The 21,853-nt window shown below is 41.8% G+C and overlaps 1 protein-coding gene across 2 annotated transcripts in view; it reads right to left on the bottom strand.

Moving 5' to 3' along the window:
* Positions 1–19,082, bottom strand: part of CXCR5 (C-X-C motif chemokine receptor 5) — a 46,955-nt gene extending 27,873 nt beyond the window's left edge. Inside the window, exon 1 of one of the 2 annotated variants that reach the window (XM_055423154.2) lies at positions 18,990–19,082. The gene's annotated coding sequence lies outside the window, so the exon portion shown is untranslated. Of the gene's footprint in view, positions 1–15,564; positions 15,656–18,989 lie in introns of those variants that run through there. The other variant, XM_055423153.2, reaches the window with a different exon arrangement.
* Positions 19,083–21,853: the final 2,771 nt, after the last annotated feature.

The following is a 21,853-nucleotide window of genomic DNA, read 5'->3' as shown; positions in this document are numbered from 1 at the left end:
CAACTGGTCCCAGTTACCTAGACTTCCAGGCATGGATTCCATACATCCTTTTTTAGCATAAGTGTGATGGTCCCTCTCCCTAGATCCTCTTCCTGACCCTGGCAGCTCCAGTTGGTCTCCACAGCAACAAGCAAGCCTGCCGGACTCTGAGAGGGAAGAATATGCAAAACTGGCCAAATAAAAAATCATTAGCTTTTCTAGAGAATCACAGTAACAGGTTCTAAAATATTAAATAATCCCATTCCAAATAGCACAACCGCAATCTCAGTGATCAGCATGCAGGCCCCAGCACCATAGAAGCATCACCCCAGAACTTGCTAGAAATGCAGAATCCTAGGCTCTGCCCCGGGCCTGCTGACTCAGAGTCTGCTTTTCAAGATTCCCAGGTGATGGTATGTACATCAGCGTTTGAGAAGCACTAAACTAAAAATAAAATCGGCTCAGAAAACCCCCTGACAAGAAATGTATGTGAGACCAGCATGAAGACAAGCACGTGACTTCCCTGACAGACTGCACGTAGCACATTCCTGGATGGGGCGACTCAGTGGTGTGAAGACGTCTGTTTTTACCACCACAGAATGTGTCAAAGTGATTTGTGAAGTTCATCTGAAAGAATAAAGGGCCAAGAATAACTTTTTTTTTCTTTTTAAAGAAAATAAAAATAATGAGATTTCCCCTGTCAGAGAGAAATGGGTGATAAGTAAGAATTCAGGTTCTGGAGGAAGCAGACCAGGCATTGAATCTGGCTCTACCACTTCCTTGAGTTTCCTCTCTTGAGCAAACTTCAAGAGATAGTGGAGGACAGAGAAGCCTGGCATGCTGCAGTCCATGAGGTTGCAAAGGTCAGATACAACTTAGCAACTGAACAGCAACAACTGCTACCACTTCCTGGACCTGTCCCTGTTGTGGCATGGTGTCCTGCCGAAATTCACATGTCAAAGCCTTAACCCCCAGCGTGCCTGCACCCAGAAAGAGATCTGCCTGGATCTCTCCATGCCTGAGAACAAAGGAGAGGTCATGAGAGAACACAGCAAGAAGCAGGTCATCAGCAAGCCTCACCAGAAACCAAACTCCATCAGAACCTGGATCTTAGACTCTTCAGATTCGAGAACTGTGAGGAAATTAATTTCTGTTGCTTAAGCCGCTCAAGCTGCAGTGCTTTGTTATAGCAGCCTGAATGGACTAATATAGTCACCTTTGGAAAGATTTCTAACATCTTGTAGCCTCAATGTCCTTATCCAGGAGAACGGGGAGAAGAATACCATTTAGAGTATTGTTTTTGTTTTTTTAACTTTTTATTTTATATTGGAGCTTCCCAGGTGTCACAATGGTAAAGAATTCGCCTGCCAATGCAGGAGACGCAAGAGACATGGGTGTGATCCCTGGATCTGAAAGATCCCCTGGAGGAGGAAATGGCAACCCACTCCAGTATTCTTGCCTGGGAAATTCCATGGGCAGAGGAGCCTGGAGAGCTACAGTCCATGTGGTTGCAAAGAGTTTGGCATGACTGAGCACACAAATAGCCAATTAACAATGTTGTGATAGTTTCAGGTGGACAGCAAAGGGACTCAGCCATACACAATACAGGTATCCATTCTCCACAAACTTATAATATTGAGTATCAACTGGATGCAAAGCACTTAGCACAATGCTTAGCCCTTAACAGCTGTTCAATGAACAAGTACAATGATAACAACTGTGCCACTGGAGCAAGAATTCAGAGACAGACCAATGGAACAGAACAGACAACTAAACACATGCCTCAGTATTCATATAAGCTCTGGGAGTGAGAAGAAGGACTATATTTGTATTCACCGTTGTTTCATTCCCCCATGCAGTATAGGTATGGCACATACTAGGTGCTAAAATATTTGTTGACTGCCTGAACTAGAATTTAGCACATACTAAAGGAGGACTCATATTAATATTAATGGTAAAAGAAAATTGAATGATAGATCATATCATTACAGTTTATAAAGAAGCTTTCAAACCATGACCCACAGTAAGAAATATGTGAGACATCTCAGCCAAGCAAATACACTCATAAATATAAATTCATAATTAAAACAACAGGTCATAAAGCAATATTTATCCTTATTATGTCAGATGGGCTCTGATCTGTTCTCCCCTATCCAATTCTACTCCTAGTCTATCCTATTAGAAGAATACTACCTTAGAAGAATACTACCTTATAAGATTAATTTCCAATTTGAAAAAGGAAAATAAATTATAGCTAAATAATGTAAAGTTTTGAAGTAAGAAAGGATTTGAGAATTAAACAATGATGTAATAGGGACTTCCCTGGTGGTCCAGAAGCTAAGAATCCAATCTCCCAATGCAGGTGGCCCAGGTTGGATCCTTGGTCAGGGAGCTAGATTGCACATGACACAGCTAAGACCCAACAGAGCCAAATATATAAACATAAATATTTAAAAGAAAAAGATATAACAAGGGCTTCCCTAGTGGCTCAGGGGGAAAGAATCCACCTGCCAATGCAGGAGACATGGGTTCAACCCCTGGGTCAGAAAGACCCCACATGTCTCGGAGCAACTAAGCCCATGTACCTCAACTACTGAGCCTGTGCTCTGGAGCCCATGCTCTGCAACAAGAGAAGTCACCGCAAAGAGAAGCTTGCATGCTCTGATGAAGTAGCCCCTGCTCGCTGCAACTACAGAAAAGCCCAAGTAGCAATGAAGACCCAGCAAGGCCAAAAATAAAAAAATTGTTTAAAAAAAGAAAAAACGATATAATGAACTTACAGTAGGCCCTTTGTTGGTTATCCGTTTTAAATATAGCAGTGTGTGCATGACAATCCCAAACTCCCTAACTATCCCTCCCCTCGCCCTGGGCAACCATAAATTTGTTCTCTAAGTCTTTGAATCTCTTTCTGTTTTGTCAGTAAGTTCATTTGTATCATTTCGTTTTAGATTTCACACATAAGGGATGTCATAATATATTTCTCCTTCTCTCACTGTAAACTTTTTTTTTTAAAAAAAGAAAACGATGGGGAAAATGTCACAGAGGCAAATGTTAAGAGGTTTGACTATTTAAGCCTTTTAAAACATCTGTCAGAGGGATTTCGTGGGGAAGAGGCAGCTGTGACTGAAACAGGACATGTCTGTGACCGGAGAGAAAGAGGACACTCAATCTTGACGCTTCCTTCTTCCTCAAACTCTCCTGCCTCTGAGCATCACCAAGGCGTTTGGATTCGGCCTCCGTCTGTGGCCTCATCTTACTCCCGCCAGCATTCTCTCTCACCTGAGCTGCCGCCTCCACCTCCTAACTGGTCTCCCCACTTCCACTCTGCACCCCACAATCCTTTCTCTCACAGCAGCGAGAGTGAGACTTTTAAAGTATAAGCGAAGTCTCGCCCTTCTTAATACTCTTAATGTACAATCCAAACTCCTGGATGTGGCCTGGCCGCTGCCCACCTCCCGCCTCACCCTCAGACGCTCCCCACTCTCCTCCCTCCACACTCCCCTCTCAACTCTGGCCTGGCCTCGGTTCCATCTGGACTCAGCACCCTTCCCACTACTCCCTTCTTCCCTGATTTCTCATCCCCTGTTCCTCAGCCTGGGTCACCTGCACCCAAACCCAAGCAGCTCCCTCTCTCATAGTGTTTTCCCCCCCGAATCTATAAACATTTGCTATTTGTTTTCTCCTTTCTTTACTGCTCAACTCCCCTGAATAGTCTAAGTTCCTTGAGAGCAGGGACCACTCAGTCTTCTTGTCTACAGCAGCTCTGATACGCAGCAGTGTCTGGCCTGTAGTAAACAGCCAAAAAACGGTCACTCAGTGTAATGCATGCTAAGACAAGAGCAAGGGGGCTCCAACTTTGGGCCTGCACTTTATTTATTTATTTGATCACGCCATGCAGCTTGCAAGATCTTAGTTCCCTGACCAGGGATTGAACCTGTGCCCTTGGTAGTGGAAGGGCAGAATCTTAACCACTGGACCACTGGGGAAGTCTGGGCCTGCACTTTAGAGGCCCCTGCTGCGGCCCTCCCATACTCTGCCCTTCCCTATAGGAGGCAGAGAATACGGGTCCACCAGGCTTCTCCCCTCAAGTCCATGTACCTGGGATCCTAGAATTCCTTTTGCAGTGCCCCTCGCCCTCTTCCACAGCCTTCAAGGACCTCTTTCCTGGATCTATCATCCCAAGGACAGGTTGGCTCATCTATGTATGCATCCCTAGGCCTGAAAAGTGGCCAATAGTGATCGAAGTTTGGGTGTGTAGTGGAACCTAGATGTGCTGGTTGAGGTGGTCACAAGCAGGCCCCCGAGACCCTGTGTGGGATGGGATGGAGCTGTGGGGTTAGGAGAGGGAGAGTCCAGCCCTGCCTCCACCTCCACATTCTGGAGAGAAAATCTAAGGAGTCCAGGATTCTAAATTAGAGCCAGGACCTACTGGTTGTTCTGAAGGTATATTTCTCAAGGTAGGAGGATAGACTATATGTATGGTGTTGGAGAAGACTCTTGAGAGTCCCTTGGACTGCAGGAGATCCAACCAGTCCATTCTAAAGGAGATCAATCCTGGGTGTTCATTGGAAGGACTGATGCTAAAGCTAAAACTGCAATACTTTGGCCACCTCATGCGAAGAGTTGACTCACTGGAAAAGACTCTGATGCTGGGAGGGATTGGGGGCAGGAGGAGACGGGGATGACAGAGAATGAGATGGCTGGATGGCATCACTGACTCAATGGACATGAGTGTGAGTGAACTCCGGGAGCTGGTGATGGACAGGGAGGCCTGGCGTGCTGTGATTCATGGGGTCACAAAGAGTCGGATACGACTGAGCGACTGAACTGAATTGAACTGAACTGAACTGATGGACATACATATTTAAATGTGTTTTATTGAAGTATAGTTCATTTACAATGTTGTTTCTGCTATGTAGCAAAGTGATCCACACATATACACACAGATATAAATATATATATATACTTTCATTTGTTTATGTATTTATTTTTAATTGAAGGATAATTGCTTTACAGTATTGTGTTGGTTTCTGCCAAACATCAGTATGAATCTGCCATAGGTGCACATATTCTTTTTCACGTTCTTTTCCATTATGGTTTATCATGGGATATTGAATATAGCTCCCTGTGCTATACACTAGGACCTTGTTGTTTATTCATTCTATATATAATAGTTTGCATCTACTAACCTCAAACTTCCAAACCATCACTCAATAAAACATTATAAATCAACTATACTTCAATTAAAAATAAAAATAAAATTATCATAGGAATAATTTGAAAAGAAAAATAAGTATAGATATATATTATATAATATATATAAGTATTATATATTAAATAAGTGTATATATATATATATATATATATATATATATATATAAACAGTTTTATATTATATAGAAAAGTGAAAAGTGTTAGTCACTCAGTTGTGTCTGACTCTTTGCTACCCCATGGACTGTAGCCTGCCAGGCTCCTCTGTCCATGAGATTCTCCAGGAAAGTATACTGGAGTGTGTAGCCATTCCCTTCTCCAGGGGATCTTCCCAACCCAAAGATCAAACCCAGATCTCCCACATTGCAGGCAGATTCTTTGCTGTCTGAGCCACCAGGGAAGCCCTATATATAAAACTATATATATATATATATTAATAACCATACATATATACCTATATATATAAGAATATATGTTAAAAAAAGAATATGTATTATTCTTTTTCAGATTCTTTTCCATTATAGATTAATGCACAACATTGAATGCAGTTCATTTCCCTCTATTGACTGATAACTTAATTCAGTTCCCTGTATTGACTTATAACTTTTAAATATTAGATATATGGTCTATGGATGTCCATTTGCACTCTTGCCCTGGGCCTGGCTGGGTCAAGCACAGGCATGGCTGAATGAATGGACAGCAACTTCTTGGGGCTGAGCTCTCCTTCCTGTGGATAGGCAGTGGGGACACACACAGACTCAGAGTTGGAGCTCCATTGAAACGTGACTCTCAAATCTCTGATGCCTTGATAGGAGGGGAGGAAATGAAAAACTGTCGTTTCAAAGCTGATGTTAATCCATTTTCACTCTAGGGAAACCACTTAAGGGTACTTTTAGTTATGCAAATATAGAGCAGAACTACCCCTCTGAAAAGGAGATGCCTCTGGCCCAGGGGCCCAATGGTCCAATGGTCCAGGAGCACCACTTCTGGTCAGATAACGGCAATGGCCTTTGTTGTAGGCAGAAAGGCATCTCTTCAGATTCTATTTCCAAAAATAATTTTTTATATAAAGTGTAATGAATACAATAATATTAAATGAATAATCATGTGTCAGATATTATGATAAGCACTTTACATGGATTATCTCATTCAGTTTTCATGATATCCAATATTATCATCTTCATTCTATAAATAGGGAAGCTGAGGTTACTAGTTTGAGTAACTAGTGCAGAGGTCATGTAGTTAGCAAGTGCAAAGCTGGGATTTGAACCTTCCTCTGACTCCAGAGACAGAACCACCTCTATCAACCTCAGGAATTGTTAATAATCCTCTACTGTGGAGTGCCCAGACTAGAAGGGTGTTCTCAAGACTGACTCAGACAAGCAGAGCAAGAGAAGCCATCATTTTCTATGAGGTGAATGCCAACTAGAGTCATCCTTCTGACTTCTAAACTTGTTTCTTGACCCAAGATGGAGAGGATGAAACCACTTTACAACAAGGGCACAAAGATGCAACAGGCAGGAAGGAACCAAGGCCTTTTCCCACTCTGGGGCAGGCCAGTAAGAACTGAGCAACACCCAGGTGATCAAGTTCAGAAGAGTGATGTTGAGGACAGCTTCAGGGTGATGTTGATAGACCTAGAGCGTCTCCCAGAAGCAGAGGGCCCACTGGACAGGGGCAAGTGGCCACAGTGACTGCTGGGGTGATCCATTTCAGCAAGTCGAAGGAAATATGAAAGCACTTCCCACAAGCAGCCTGAAGCCACCTCCTGGACAGAGCTGCACCCTTGATGCAGACTGGGGACTGGGCACTATACTGGAGACCTGTGGGTCCAAAGTAGAGGGATGGATGTCCTTATCCTTTTGGGTATGGAGGCCTGTAATACTCAAGAGAACTTTTGTTTGTAGATTTAGCATTTTTTACTTGAAGCTTTCCAAACCACATTGTTAGCAGAGCACAAATGCCACCTGCCTCCTATCCACTCTATTTGCATTTTTGGGGAATCCAGGTCGGAGGTTGAGCAAAGATATTGTAATAACTCCATCCTCTCCCACCCCTCCTCCAAGAAAAGAACCCTGCCTATTTGTTGCAGCTCAACAGTTGCACTTTTATCGATACTTCTTAACATTATGTTGTAAGCTGTTGGTTCATATTTAGCTTGTGGTTGACCTAAACCACCAGATCTTTTTCATACAAACTGCCGTGAGGCCAGTTTTTCCCAGCCTAATCTTCTAGTACATGTGCAACTGATCAAAAATAAAGTAAAATGTAAATGCAGGGCATTTCACTTTTTAATTTTATTTGATTCTGGTCTGCTGAACTACTGTAAATATTTTACTCTGTCACATTTTATAATAATCCCTTTGCAGCTTTGTATCATCTGCAAAACTGATGAGCATCAATTACTTTGTAGTTAGTGAAAATTAATTACAAAACATCATTAATAATAAAAATGAAAAATAGGGCAAAACAGAGCCTTGTGGCATAGCATGACATCAGGTGTTCTCATAGTGTGGTCCGCAAATCCTGGAGTTCCCTGGGACCCTTTCAGAGGATCTGTGAGATCGAAACTATTTTCGTAATAATGCTTAAATGTCTTTATTCCTCTCATTCTATCATGAACAAACCTTGAATTTTCCAGAGGCTACATGACATGTGATTGTTCTAGACTATGCAGAAGTAGTTATGAGAATCCAGCTGTCTTCCATGATCCAGATGTTAAAGAGACTTGCAAAACTGTAGAACAAAACCACTCTTTTTTCACTTTTTTTCTTTTTGGAAGATATAACCATTTTAAATTAAAAGTTTATATAATATAAAATGGAGAAACAAGGACCTACTGCATAGCACAGAGAACTATATTCAATATTTTGTAACAACCTGTAATGGAAAAGAACCTGAAAAATAATATGTATATACATATATAAATATGTATATAAAATAATAGGTACTGCAGTTCATGGGGTCGCAAAGAGTCGGATACAACTGAGCGGCTGAACTGAATGGAACTGATGTGTATATATATATGTGTGTGTTTATATGTGTGTGTATATATATATATAAATCTGAGTCACTTTGCTGTACATCTGAAACTAACACAACATTGTAAATCAACTATACTTCAATAAAAATAATCGTCTTGTAGAGCCTGTCCTCTGCAACGAGAAAAGCCACCACAAATGAGAAGCCCTCACACCACAACTAAAGAAAGTCTATGTATAACAATGAAGACCCAGCACAGCCAAAAAAAGTCTAAAAAAATTGTTTAAAGGTTACGTAACATACAATAGATTATTATTTTAAAAGTAATTAATAAAACATTTAATGTATTTTATTAATTTTAATTTCCAGTACCATAATTTTCTATTAAGAGATAAAATCCACATAAATGGAGGTTCTGAGAGTCCTCAAAAATTTTAAGTGTCAATTTAAAATCTTCAAGACTACAAAGCTCAAGAGTCACAATGTTAGAGATATCCCTCCAGGCTGATAGCAAACCCCTACTCTATGAGTTGTCATAAATAATGTGAAGATTTGCAGAATTTCCCTAGCACTTTTCTTCTAAGGCAGAGGCAGTATAGTCAGGCAGATACTGAAGACTGAAGAGATTGGAGCTCTAATTCTGGCTGTGTCACTAACCAGCTGTGTGATCCTGGGTGCTGTGCTTAGTCACTCAGTCGTGTCCAACTCTTTGCAAACCCATGGACTGTAGCCCACCAGGCTTCTCTGTCCATGGGGAGTCTCCAGGCAAGAATACTGGAGTGGGTTGCCCTCCCCCAGGGGATCTTGGATCTTCCCAACCCAGGGATCAAACTCAGGTCTCCTGCATTGCAGGCGGATTCTTTACCATCTGAGCCACCTGGGAAGCCCATGATCCTGGGTAAAACCCCTCATTTCTCTAGAGAACTGTTTCCACATTTGTAAAATGAGGATTTTTATAGGATTGACCTTTAGGGTCAATTTTTTGAAAACTAAAGCACTTCAGGGGGAAGGGACAGGTATTTATTCTTCATTTTACCAATAAGGAAGTTAAGGTCAAAGATGTTAATGAGAAAGAAATGCTCAAGGACATGTCTTGAGCTGGTATCAGATTCAGGATTGAAGTTGGCATCCTTGTCTTCTAGGCTAAGACTTGATGCATTCAATTGGTAATATTAATAATAATAGTATTTGCATGTATATAGCATTAAAAATAAATTCATATTCTGAAACAACTCCAAATTTCTAAAAGTTAGACAGAAAGAACTTCATAATTTTCGTGACTATGGGAGCCAGCCTCTGAGGTGGCCTGCAATAATCCTTTCTTCTGGTATTTGTGGACTTGGGCATCTCCAGAAACATTCAATAGTGCTGACCCGTGTGACCAACAGAATATTGGCCAGTAAACTGAAGCAATAGGGTGTGTCATAAAAGACATTGCAGCTTCTACCTTGCTCTTTCTTAGATTGCTCTAGGGATATCTAAGATTGCTCTAGGGAAAGCCAACCCCAGTGTTTTGAGGACACATAAGCATCCCTGTGGAGAGTCACATGTGATGAAGAACTGAGTCATCCCGCCAACAAGCAGCACCAACTTGCATTCATGTGGAATGCAAAGGAGGTCAGAGGTCTTTGCAGACTAGAAAATGACAAAGGCTGAGAAGCAGGTCGAGCCCTAGGATAGAGCGGTGATGTTATACTGCTGGACCTGCCAGCTAAAAAAAAACTGCGTTGGGTGGTCTCTTCTAAAAGGTATGGAGTAAAAAATACTCGTCAAATCAATAGCAAACTAAGTACCATGGGATATGTTGATTTGCTTCAGTGAAGAAATCATACCTAGAATAGCAGTTGTGATCGAGTCATCAAGTTTAGATAATCCATTGTCATTCTCCAAGTTCCATCAGTCTTCGGAGAGACAAATAGGTGATCTGAATGGGGCATATGGTAGGAATCACTACCTCTGTATCCGTCAAGACCTTGTTGGTGACACTGATCTCTACAGTCCTTCCAGGAATGCAATACTGCTTTTGGTATCCTGTTTTAGGAAGTGGACACAGTTCGAGTGACTCCACTAAGCCTTTTCTTTTCTTTCTAAACAATATGTATTTATTTGGCTGAGCTAGGTCTCAGTTGTGGCACATGGGATCTTCAGGTGCAGCATGTAGGATCTAGTTCCCTGAGCAGGGATGGAACCTAGGCCCCTTGAACTGCCAGCAGGGAGTCTTAGCCACTGGACTACCAGGGAAGCCCACTTGACTTTTCCTGTCATGATAGCTTTTACTTCCTGGGTCAGGGGAATGTCTACCAGTTGCTGATTTTATCTTCTCAGATACCTGCTGAGTATATCTAAGCTGCAGTATATATCCATCTATGTATTATGGAACTGAGGAAAAATAATGGGATGGTTTCTGGGAACCACTGGGCTTGTGATATGAAGCTAAGCCAAAACTCAAGATCATCTGACTTTCCTAAACCCCTACTTTGACAGTGAATCACAGTGGCATTTTGAGTCTCCAGGGATTAGCATCAGTTCAGAGCCAATGTTCAGTAATCCCCTAAAAATCTGGTTATCCCCCCTTCCTAATGCTCAGTCGCCATGGCAGATGGCTGCAGGTTCCCTCAGGAGAAAGTGCTGGTAGAAGATTTACAGAGTGACTGTTTGGCACTAGAGCAGGGTCCTTCCTCAAGTGGCCCCAGTCTTCCCTTCATTCTAGGAAGGTGGAACCGACTCCAATCTAAGAACTGGTTGAAGGGCTCTTGCTCTATTGTTAGAAGTCAGATATCTGATCACCAAACTAGAGTGTTTCACTCACACTAACCAAGTAAAACTTCTGCCCCAGGGACACTCTGATCAGTTAGCCACTGTCAAGGCTCTGTAGGCCAAACCACTTTGATGCCTCTTTGGGCTCTCCTGCCCATTAAAGTAACTACACTAACTTGTCTAGGTTACTAAATGCCTCCATTTTGCTTCTGACACCTGATAGCCTGTCATTCCCATTGAGTTAATTCAGGAAGCCCGCTTTGATGACTGTGTTCCCCACCACCATGCCTGCCTTTAGAGAAAAGCCACTGTAGCGCTCTTCAAGAATGCCGGTGTTCTAACCAATGTCTGTCTCAAAACCCTGGTGAAGGGAGTATCTTCTGGATCCTACCCAGGAAGACTGTACATTGGTTTTATGTTATCAGCCTACTCTAGTGTTCAGAATACTTTCCTCCTCAATATTGGAATTTCTGACATCTCAGCTTCCTTCAGTGAAAGCCCTTTTTGGATTTAATCGAACTATTAGAGCTATTCCCAGCCAACATGAGCAAATACATTAAATCCAGAATCTCTGTTTAGTGTACTCATGCTAACACATTCAGCCCAATCACGATAAATATTCCTTCCATCCTGACCCAACACCCTTAGGATCCATCCTCACACATTTTCTCTGGGTTTCTGTCCATATACACTGGCATCAGAGGGGGTCTGGATGAAAGGTAAGGAGTATCGTTTGTACTATTCTTGTAACTTTCAGTAAGGGTGAAATTCTGTCAAAACAAAAAGCGAAACAATATATGAACTGACAAACTTTCAATATTCTTTTGGTGTGTTTGGTGCTTCCTCATGGGTTACGCTGGGGCCTGCTGTCACTTGAATCAGGTCACAGATCTAATAGAGGTGGTGGGGTTAGGTTTCTAGGAGGATGAGTTGCCTGTGAGGCAATGACTTCCGGGGAGATCATTACAGGTTCTTCAGGTAAAAGAAGAGGAACTTCATTTTTACTGCCCAGGGAGGGTCAGCAGAACTTAGAGGTTAAGGACTTCTTAGTTTCGTCAGAATCTGTCCATGTGTCCCCATCCTAAGATTCAGGATCTCATTCCTTCCCAGTCAGTGTCTTATTTTACATGAGACCCTGCTTGGTCATGAATTCAATTTGTATGGAAATTCAATTCCCTGACAAGTAAAAATTGAGGGATTGGTTATCAGAAATCTTGACCCTGAGGCCAGAAGAGATAAAAGTTTCCTCCATGGCAGTTAGAGAAAATTTTTGGTCCCTTTCCCAGATTTTGGGCTGGGAATTTAAAGGCCTAGGTTCATTATTTTCTTCCTCTGAATTCTCCAGCACACTTAGAAGCAACCAACAAAACTCACCATTTGTACTAAAATGTTCTAGGACTGCAAATATTTGGTTACTTTAAGGTTTGCCTTCCATAGGCATTTATCACAGTGAGCGTTATCTACAAGTGGGAATTAAGTGACTGCTTTGCCAGTGAATGCCTTGGAACACTGATGGCCCCTTTCCCACTGGCAATAATCATTAATGTGTTTAAATTTCATTAGATTAGAAAACCAATTCCAGATTCCCACCCTTAAGAATCTATTTCCCTGAGACCACAGTCAGAACCAGTAAGTGTATCAGTCAGGAAAGCTTAATCGCTGTGAATTATGAAATAAGAAGTTTACTATGGGAGGGACTTCCCTGTTGAGTCAGTGGCTAATATTCTGTGGTCCCAATATGGGGGGTCCTGGGTTTGATCCCTGGTTGGAAACTAGATCCCACATGTTGCAACTACTTGAGCGCCACAAGTCAGAACCTGCATGCTACAACAAAGATCATAGATTCCATATGCTGCAACAAAGACCCAGAATGGCCAAATATTAAATAAACAAAAGGAACCTCAGCCAATCACAGTGCAAGACCATTAATAAAAGTATAGTTTTCTATGGGAATTAGAGCTTACACAGTTTTGGAAAGACCTGGAGAAGTGAAGGGCCAACAGAGAAGTCAAAGGATCAGGAAAGGAGTCACAAATATGGGAAACCCAGCACATCCAGCAGACACAGGACACTGATGGGAAAGCTTATGAAAACTGCCACCTCTGCAGGTCTATTAGCAAGTGTCTGGAGGTGGGCCCAGGGCCACTGTTGGTCAGGAGGGTCAACAATTGGGAAGCATTGCAGGACTCTAAGAAGTGCAGAAGGGGACAACAGAGGATGAGATGGTTGGATGGCATCACTGACTCAATGGACATGAGTTTGAGCGAACTCCAGGAGACGGTGAAGGACAAGCCTGGCGCGCTGCCGTCCATGGGGCTGCAAAGCATCAGACATGAGGTAGCAACTGAACAACCACAAAGGAGAACAAAGCAAGAACAGGCTTGAGCTCATTTTTAACACTTGTTTCTATCAGTCACCACATCTAACCACAATGACCTTCAGAGAATCATACTTGCTGCTTCATTTCTGCCCCTCCGAATCTTGTGCCCATCCCTCATTTGACTAATTCTAACCTGAAACCATCCAGGGAACAGGATTCTGGCAAACATAGCTCCAGCTAAACCAAGTTCTCACGGTACAAATCACTGTAGTACTGTGCAACGTGTGAGCCTGGACTGGAGAAAAACAACCTGTAACAGACATTTTGGGGGACTCCCCTGGTGGTCCAGCGGTTAAGAATCTGCTTGCCAATGCAGGGGACATGGACTGGATCCTTGGTCCAAATCCAGGAAGATTCCACATGCCTTGGGGGAACTAAGCCCGCTTGCTACAACTACTGAAGCCTGCACACGTTAGAGCCCATGCCCCGCAACAGGAGAAGCTGCTGCAATGAGAAGCCCAGGCCCTGCAACTAGACAGTAGCCCCTGCTTGCTGCAACTAGAGAAAGTTCAAGTGTAGCAGCAAAGACCCAGAGCAGCCAAAACTAAAATAAAAAAGACATTTTGGGGATATTGGAATGGTTTCTATATAGAGTAGCTATTAGATGATTAAAAGGGACTAATGGGTGTTTTTCTGGCCCTGATGTGCAATTTGTGGGGATTTTAGTTGCCCGACCAGGAATTGAACCTGGAGTTGTGGCAGTGAAAGTCCAGAATTCTAACCACTAGACCACCAGGGAACTCCCATGAAAGAGATTATGTTAAGTTTTATGCTTGATCATGGCACTGTGGTTTTGCAAGAGAATGTTATTATTAGGAGCTAGGTGCTTAAATATTTAGGGGTAAAGTTTCCAATGGTTTAGCATTTATTTATTTTTATTACTTATTACGTGACTATGGTAGGTTGTTAATCATTGCTGAATCTAGGTGGTGGATCTGCAGATGTTTCAACTTTTCTGTGTTTGAAATTTTTAATAATTAAAATATTAAGGAAAAGACTGCTGTGGTCATTACTTCCTCTGGAAACCTTTCCTGCCCATCTCCCCTCTTCTCCTCCAAGGTGGTTATGTTGTTTCTTTTACACTGCAAGTACCTCAGATGTAGCATTGAAGCATTTATAACATTGTACTTCAATTTCTTGTTTTCTCACCTCTCTCCCCATCTAAACTTTGAAGTCTTTAAAAGACACAGGTGGGACTTCCCCGGTGGTCCAGTGGCTAAGATTCCGCGCTCCCAATGCAGGGGGCCTGGGTTCCATCCCTGGTCAGGGAACTAGATCCTACACGCCACAGCTAAGACCTGGTGCAGCCAAATAAATAAATATTTTAAAAAAGAAAGGACACAGCTGTCTCTGGTCTTTAACTCTTCTAATGTTTCTTCCTGCTTCTGACACAGAGTAGGTACTCCCTTAATCTTTATTCAGTCAAGAACAGAAGAAAGTCTAATTGAGGAATTCCTTCAGAGATACCATCAAATTAGGGTTCAAGTGAATCTAAGGAAAGCAAGGTTTTGAGCTTAAGATTTTTTGTTTCAAATTACAAAAGTAATACATGCAAATAAAAAAATAGAGTAGTAAAGTGAAAATGAAATTATTGTTTCATTCCTGTTTTATACATATACTCCAACCCAGGAGTCAAGAGCTTAAAATGTATCCTTCCAGAACTATTTCTATGAAATTATAAACACCACCACCCTGAAACGTTGTTTGGTAACTTACTTTTTTCTTTAACTTGATGATCCACGTCCTTGTATAGATAGGACATCATTCTCTACACAGGCTACATTGTAATTCATTGCATTCATATGCACTTACTTATATAACAACCACATTTAAATGAGCATGTAGACAGAGGAGCAGTTTCTGCATGAAACCAGTACGGCTGACCAGGGGTCCCTAAACTCCAGGATCTACTGCCTGATGATCTGAGGTGGAGCTGAGGTAATAATAATAGGAATAAAATGCACAATAAATGTTATGTCCTTGAATCATCCCAAAACCAACCCCCTTTCCCTGGTTCCTGGAAAAACTGTCTTCCATGAAACCGGTCCCTAGTGCCAAAAAGTCTGTGGGTGGCTGCCCTACAAAAATGGCAAGCCACTCCAGTACTCTTGCCTAGAAAATCCCATGGATGGAGGAGCCTGGTAGGCTGCAGTCCGTGGGGTCGCTAAGGGTCGGACACGACTGAGCAACTTCACTTTCACTTTTCACTTTCACACATTGGAGAAGGAAATGGCAACCCACTCCAGTGTTCTTACCTGGAGAATCCCAGGGACGGGGGAGCCTGGTGGGCTTCCATCTATGGGGTCACACAGAGTCGGACACGACTGAAGTGACTTAGCAGCAGCAGCCCTACAAAAAGGGATTTGGTAACTCCAGTAATCAAAGGAGTGTAAGAATAGCTCAATGTTGAACTATGGGTTCAGAGACTGGGTAAACTGGCTAGGAAGGGACTTTACCAGAGTCTCAGCTTACAGAAAGACTTGGGCTTTTCAAGGAATAAAAGAGAGAGCAAGATGATAATGATCAGAGTGTGAAACTGAACTGAGCCAGCTGACAAATATGTGACCATGTAAGCTGCTAATCTGCATCCCCCAACACCTTCCCAGTAAATTAACGCAGTCCTTTGCAGACTGAGCACAGCCACTAGGGAACTAGTGAAAGTGGCCAGTGTATGGGCCTGGTTCATCTTGGAGGAGAAAGTCCCCCAGGTTTCCCAGTGACAACAGAAAGTTACCCAAACAAGTGTTGATGAAATCCTTCCAGAAGTTTGTTTCGTGGGCCTTTCTGATCTCATCAATTAGGCCCCCTCCACCGCTTTCGCTTTCCCTACTTGTTCCTCATGCACAAAAACAAGCTTGCTTTGTCCTGTAGTTCGCCCTCCTCTTTAAGGGTCCTCATGCTCCCTAACTATCCAATCTGGCTGCTGCTGCTGCTAAGTCGCTTCAGTCATGTCCGACTCTGTGCAACCCCACAGACAGCAGCCCACCAGTCTCTGTCCCTGGGATTCTCCAGGCAAGAGTACTGGAGTGGAGTGCTGTTGCCTTCTCCAAACTACCCAATCTTATCTCCCTGTAAATTTCTAATGCCCACCTTGTGTTCCACTTAGACTGTTATAGTGTCAACAAAAAGAAGCTGGAATGCACTGAGACTGTTAAAATTTGTTGTACCATCTTGGTGGTGTTGACCTAAACCAAAGCACAGCATGATCCCATTCACATCAATTTACCTTCACTGCCATCTCAAAAGTGTGTATTTGGGGTTCTTTCTGCTGCTAATGGCAGGTATTCACATTCTCTCCAGCAAGAATGCTGAATTTCATTCAATAAAAAAAAATTTTTTTTAATGTTTATTTATTTTGCTGAGCTGGGTCTTAGTTGTGGCACTCAGGATCTTTGATCTTCATTGTGACATTCGGGATCTTTTCTTTTTTTAGTTGTGGTTTGTGGGATCAGTTCCCTGACCAGGGATCAAATCCAGGCCCTTCCATTGGGAGCTCAGAGTGTTAGCCCTTGGACCATCAGGGAAGTCCCAAGAATGCTGACTTTTAAATACTAAATATTGGTGGCATTATCTCTCAATTTTTAAGATGATTTTTTTTGGCATTTATTTTGTGTTAACTTTTTAGAGTGTCATTCAGTGTTTTCCATTATCAAATGTCTGTGTCAGATAGAGATCATGTTAACATGTTATTGAAATACATAATCTTGTCACAATATGTTGGGTCGTAATAATAATAAATGTGCATTTATTACATTGCTTTTTTGTAGTAAGCCTCTGAAATGTTTAGTATAACCTCATTACAGAGAATTGATTATTATTAAGATCACTCACTATTATTTAAAGCATGTAAATAAAGTGTTATTAAAAATACAGAACGGCTTATAATATCAAGAATTCCCAGGGATTTTTATTTCTTATTCCCAGATCCAGAAGGTTGTAAGGTGATAATTTTTGAAGCTGTTCATATCGTGAAGGGGTTCATAATACTGCTATATGTTGCCATATGTGTTTAAATTTTTCTGTAAAAACTGGATCATGCTACATTCCTGCCTAAACTTCAAGGGCTTTCTAGCGCCTTTAGGACAAAAGCTGAAAGCGTTTAAAGCTCGCACAAATTTGACCCTTTCAGCTCTCTGGCCCCAACTCATCTCATTCCCCCACCACTTTCCAGCAACGGTAGCCTTCGTTCAGTTCCTCAAACTTACCAAATATTTTCCTGACTCAAGATCTTTGTCCATTCTGTTCACTCGGCTTAGAACACTCTTCCTGGCCCTATTTCCCTGGTTAACTCCTACTTATCTTTAAATATGAGCTCCTGGGCTTCCCTGGTGGCTCAGTGGTAAAGAATCTGCCTGTCAATGGAGGAGACCTGATCCATGACATGGGGCAGTTGAGCCCTTGTACCACAACGGCTGAGCCTGTGCTCTAGAACCTGGGAGCCACAATTACTGATGTCCACATGCCCTAGAGCCCATGCTCTGCCACAAGGGAAGCCACCATAACGAGAAGCCCAGGCACCATAACTAGAGAGTATCCCCTGCTTGCCACAACTAGAGAAAAGCCCGCACAGCAACGAAGACCCAGCACAACCAAAAGAAAATAAATAAATGAATAAATAAAATCTCTTGGAAGCTTTGCTTGGAGCAACCTCCCCTACCTTGCACCACCAAATCTAAATGAGGTCACCCTGTGATAATCTTACACAATTTCTTCATAGCACTCAACACAGTTTGTGTTGAATATGTCTATTCATTACTTATTGTTTAAATGACCATCTCCCTCAGTACATAGTAAGAAGAGACAGTATGTCTGTTTTTCTCACCCCTGTTTTGCCTGCATCTAGCATAATGCTTGGTACAAAATAGGCCTACAGAAAATATGAGTTTAAACAATCCCAACTGTGCAAGGGAGGTAGATACATAACATTTAGAAAATAAAGTAAAATTGTTCTTATTGAATATACAACAGCTCTCAGTGATCACCAAGTTTTTTGTATTGCTCACAAACATGTTCTAGAATCTCACCCAAGATCAACAATGAGCTTGCTTTTTGTTGTTTCTGGAGTCTGCCTTTCTTCCTAACAGCTTTAATTAAGCCTAAAACGGATCCTTCGAGGTTGACTGAGAAAAGAAAATAAGCATAGGAGACCTAAGAGACACAGCAACCAGCTGTAATGTGTGGACCTTGTTTGCCTACAATTTGAAGTCTGACTCTTGTCCCAAGATTTAGTTTGGGGTGCAAGTAATAAAGATGATTTTACTATAGATCTTACAGATTTTTAAAAGACAGCAATGGAAATATGAAAAACCTTATTCCAATAAAAATTTGGCACCTTAGATGAGATGGAGACAAATTATAACAACTGACTCAGGAAGAAATAAAGTACTTGAATTGTCCTATATCAATCAAATAATTGAATTTGGAGTGAAAAAAATCTTCCCTTAGGCCCAGATAGCTTCTTTGTTAACAGAATATTAGCAAATAGAATTCAGCAAGTAGAGAGGATAATACAGCGTTCCCAAGTTTGGTTTGAAATCAAGATTGGTTTGAAATCAATTAACATAACTTACTGTGTTAATAGAACAAAGGAGAAAACCCATGTGGCTATCACAATAGAGGCAGAAAAAAGCATTTGAACAAATTCAAAATTAATTTGTAACAATAGCTACAAAACACTCACCAAGTTTTGTGTTGTTTGTTTGTTTTTTTGGTCCAAGATTGACTGTGTATGTGGCCTAACTTCCATGTGGTTTCACTGTGCACTGAGTCTCCCTCTACAGCCAATCCTGAGGGAGTCAACACACAACCTTGAACAAATATTTGTGAGACAGGAGAGAAAGGGACAAGGTGTGACTTTTAAAAGAATGACAGAGCCGTTGAGGATACAGTTTAAACTGGTTAGAACCAATGAGGCCCAAGATGGCCAAAGACTTGACTTCCAGTTCCCTTGAGCCTCATTATACATTCATTGTAATACATTACCACATGCTAAAATGCCACCCATAGGTGCTGTGACAGTTCCAAGGCTAAACATAAAAAGCCAAAAAGTGGGCAGTGGCCCAGTTCCTGGAAATTCCCAATCATTCCCCCAAATAGTTAAAATAATCTTTCCACTTTTTAGCCTATGAAATTACCCAGCCCAGAAAAACTAACCACTCTGGCACCCAGAGGCCTCACGTCTTCTGAGTCTGCTGACACCCTGTCTGTGAGTGTGTGTATCCCTTAATAAACTTGCTTTCATGTTGGTATGGCTCGCTCTTGAATTCTTTCCTGTGTGAAGATGAGGACCCTTACTTGGCGGCCTGCCCCAGGAACTCACCCAAGACCTGGGACATGACCACCATCCTCTTGTGCCCCATTCTCTTGCAACATTTGAGTGCCTGTAATGGGTCAGTTATGTTCTAGGAGCCGAGGATACAGATGTGACCCAACCAGCAGAAGAAGTCCCTGCCTTAAAGAGTTTGGAAATAGGTTTGATTTTATTAAAGGTTCTAGGAGAATTCTCTTTCCTTTCACCCTACCCAAACCACTTCTGAAAAAATCAGATCTGTGCCTGTCTTCAAAACTTCTCATTCCATGGGACTGCCCTGGTGGTTCAGTGCTTCACACTCCTTGCTTCCAAAGCAGTGGGTGAAGTTTTCATCCCTGGCCAGAGAACTAAAATCCCACATGTTGTGTGGCCAAAAAATGAAACAAAACAGAAACAATCCCCTCAAAGAGCCCCATGATAACATAAATAAAAACCATATTAAAAAAAAAAAACAACTTCTCTTCCCTCCCCAGTTCTCCAGAATATGGGGTAAATGGGCTTTCCAGGTGGCACTAGTGGTAAAGAGCCCACCTGTCAATGCAGGAGACGTAAGAGACTCGGGTTTGATCCCTTGGTTGGGAAGATCCCCGGAGAAAGGCATGGCAACCCACTGCAGTGTTCTTGCTTGGAGAATGCTATGGACAGAGGAGCCTGGTGAGTTACATTCCATGGGGTCGCAAAGAGTTGGAGGCGACTGAAGCGGCTTAGTATGCACACATGCTTGGGCTAAATAGTGACTAGTCCTACAATTTCTTTCAGTGCCCTAGGAGTAATTTATTGGGGTTTGGAGTCTTTAAAACACACAAAGGTTCACTTATTATCTTTCCCATGTCTTGGACTTCAATTCACATTTAACTCCATTCTCTTTAGTGGAGCTCTAAATAGGAGATGCATGTTTTTCTGTCTGCCACTTGCAAATCTGGAATCTTATGCCTGAGCACTAGTTAATGATCCTCTTGTTCTAAATACTTTTAAAAAACAGCTTTATTGAAATATGATTCATATACAATTCAAAGAGTTTTTCTATTTAAAGTATATAACTCAGTATTTCTTAGTATATTCACAGTGATCTAATTTGAGAATGTTTTCCTCTCCCCTTAAAGAAATCCCATACCTGTTAGTAATCAGTCCTGAGTGATTCATGACTATCTTTAGCTGGTTTTCTCAGGCCTCATTCTAGGGGTGGTCTTCCTCCCCAGCTTCAGTCTCTCTAGAACTGCAACCGTAACTGGTGCACACATTCTCTCATATGTATATTTGCACTTGCCCTTCTATTTTCCTCTCTTCGGATCATAGTGGATATTTTCTTCACAATATCCAGCCCACCTCCCCCACTTATGCAGCAGCAAGCATACGTTGGAGTTCCCGCTCCTGGTGAAGAGAGATTCTGACTAACCTGCACTTAAAATCTTTACTTCCTCTGTACTTTTCAGTTACATGAGTCAATAAATTTCCTTTATTAAGTCAGTTTGAGTGGGTTTTTTTAAATAAAACTGATTATGGAATCCTACTTATTCACATTAATTTTTAACAGCTTTATTGAGATAGAATTTTTTAAGATACAATTTATGTACATATGATCCATCCATTTAATGTGTATACACAGATGGATGGTTTTTAGTATAACCACAAAGTTGTGTGACCATGACCAGAATGAATATTAGAATACGTTCATCACTTTTAACAGAAACCCTGTACGCAGTACCAGCCACTCTCCACTTCTACCTGTGGTGGACTTCTGACTTCCACAGCTACAAGATAATAAATGACAGTAATAGAAAATGAATAAGCAAATTAGAAAGAATGACACTTGTAATTCTTCTCTAGAGAAATGTCTATTCCAGTCTTTGCTCATTTTTCAACTGGATTATTTATCTTTTTATTGTTGAGTTATGAGTTCCTGGCTTCCCTGGCGGCTCAGATGATAAAGAATCTGCCTGCAACATGGGAGACCTAAGTTCAATCCCTGGGTCAGGAAGATCCCCTGGAGAAGGAAATGGCAACCCACTCCAGTATTCTTGCTGGGAAATCCCATGGACAGTGGTGCCTGGGCTACATTGCATGGGGTCACAAAGAGTTAGACACAACTGAGCGACTAACATTTTATAAGAGTTCTTTATATATTCTGGGTACAAGTCCCTTATCAAATAAATAATTTGTAAATATTTTCTCACATTCTGTAAGTTGTCTTTTCACATTCTTGGTCACGTTCTCTGATCCGCAAAATATTTAAT

This window comes from Moschus berezovskii, chromosome 14 (genome assembly GCF_049115385.1).
Source record: "Moschus berezovskii isolate FMDL1 chromosome 14, NW_MosBer_1.0, whole genome shotgun sequence".
NCBI classification, from domain to species: domain Eukaryota; kingdom Metazoa; phylum Chordata; class Mammalia; order Artiodactyla; family Moschidae; genus Moschus; species Moschus berezovskii.
Note: the sequence above shows the minus strand (reverse complement) of the source record. Positions and strands in the feature narration are given on the sequence as shown.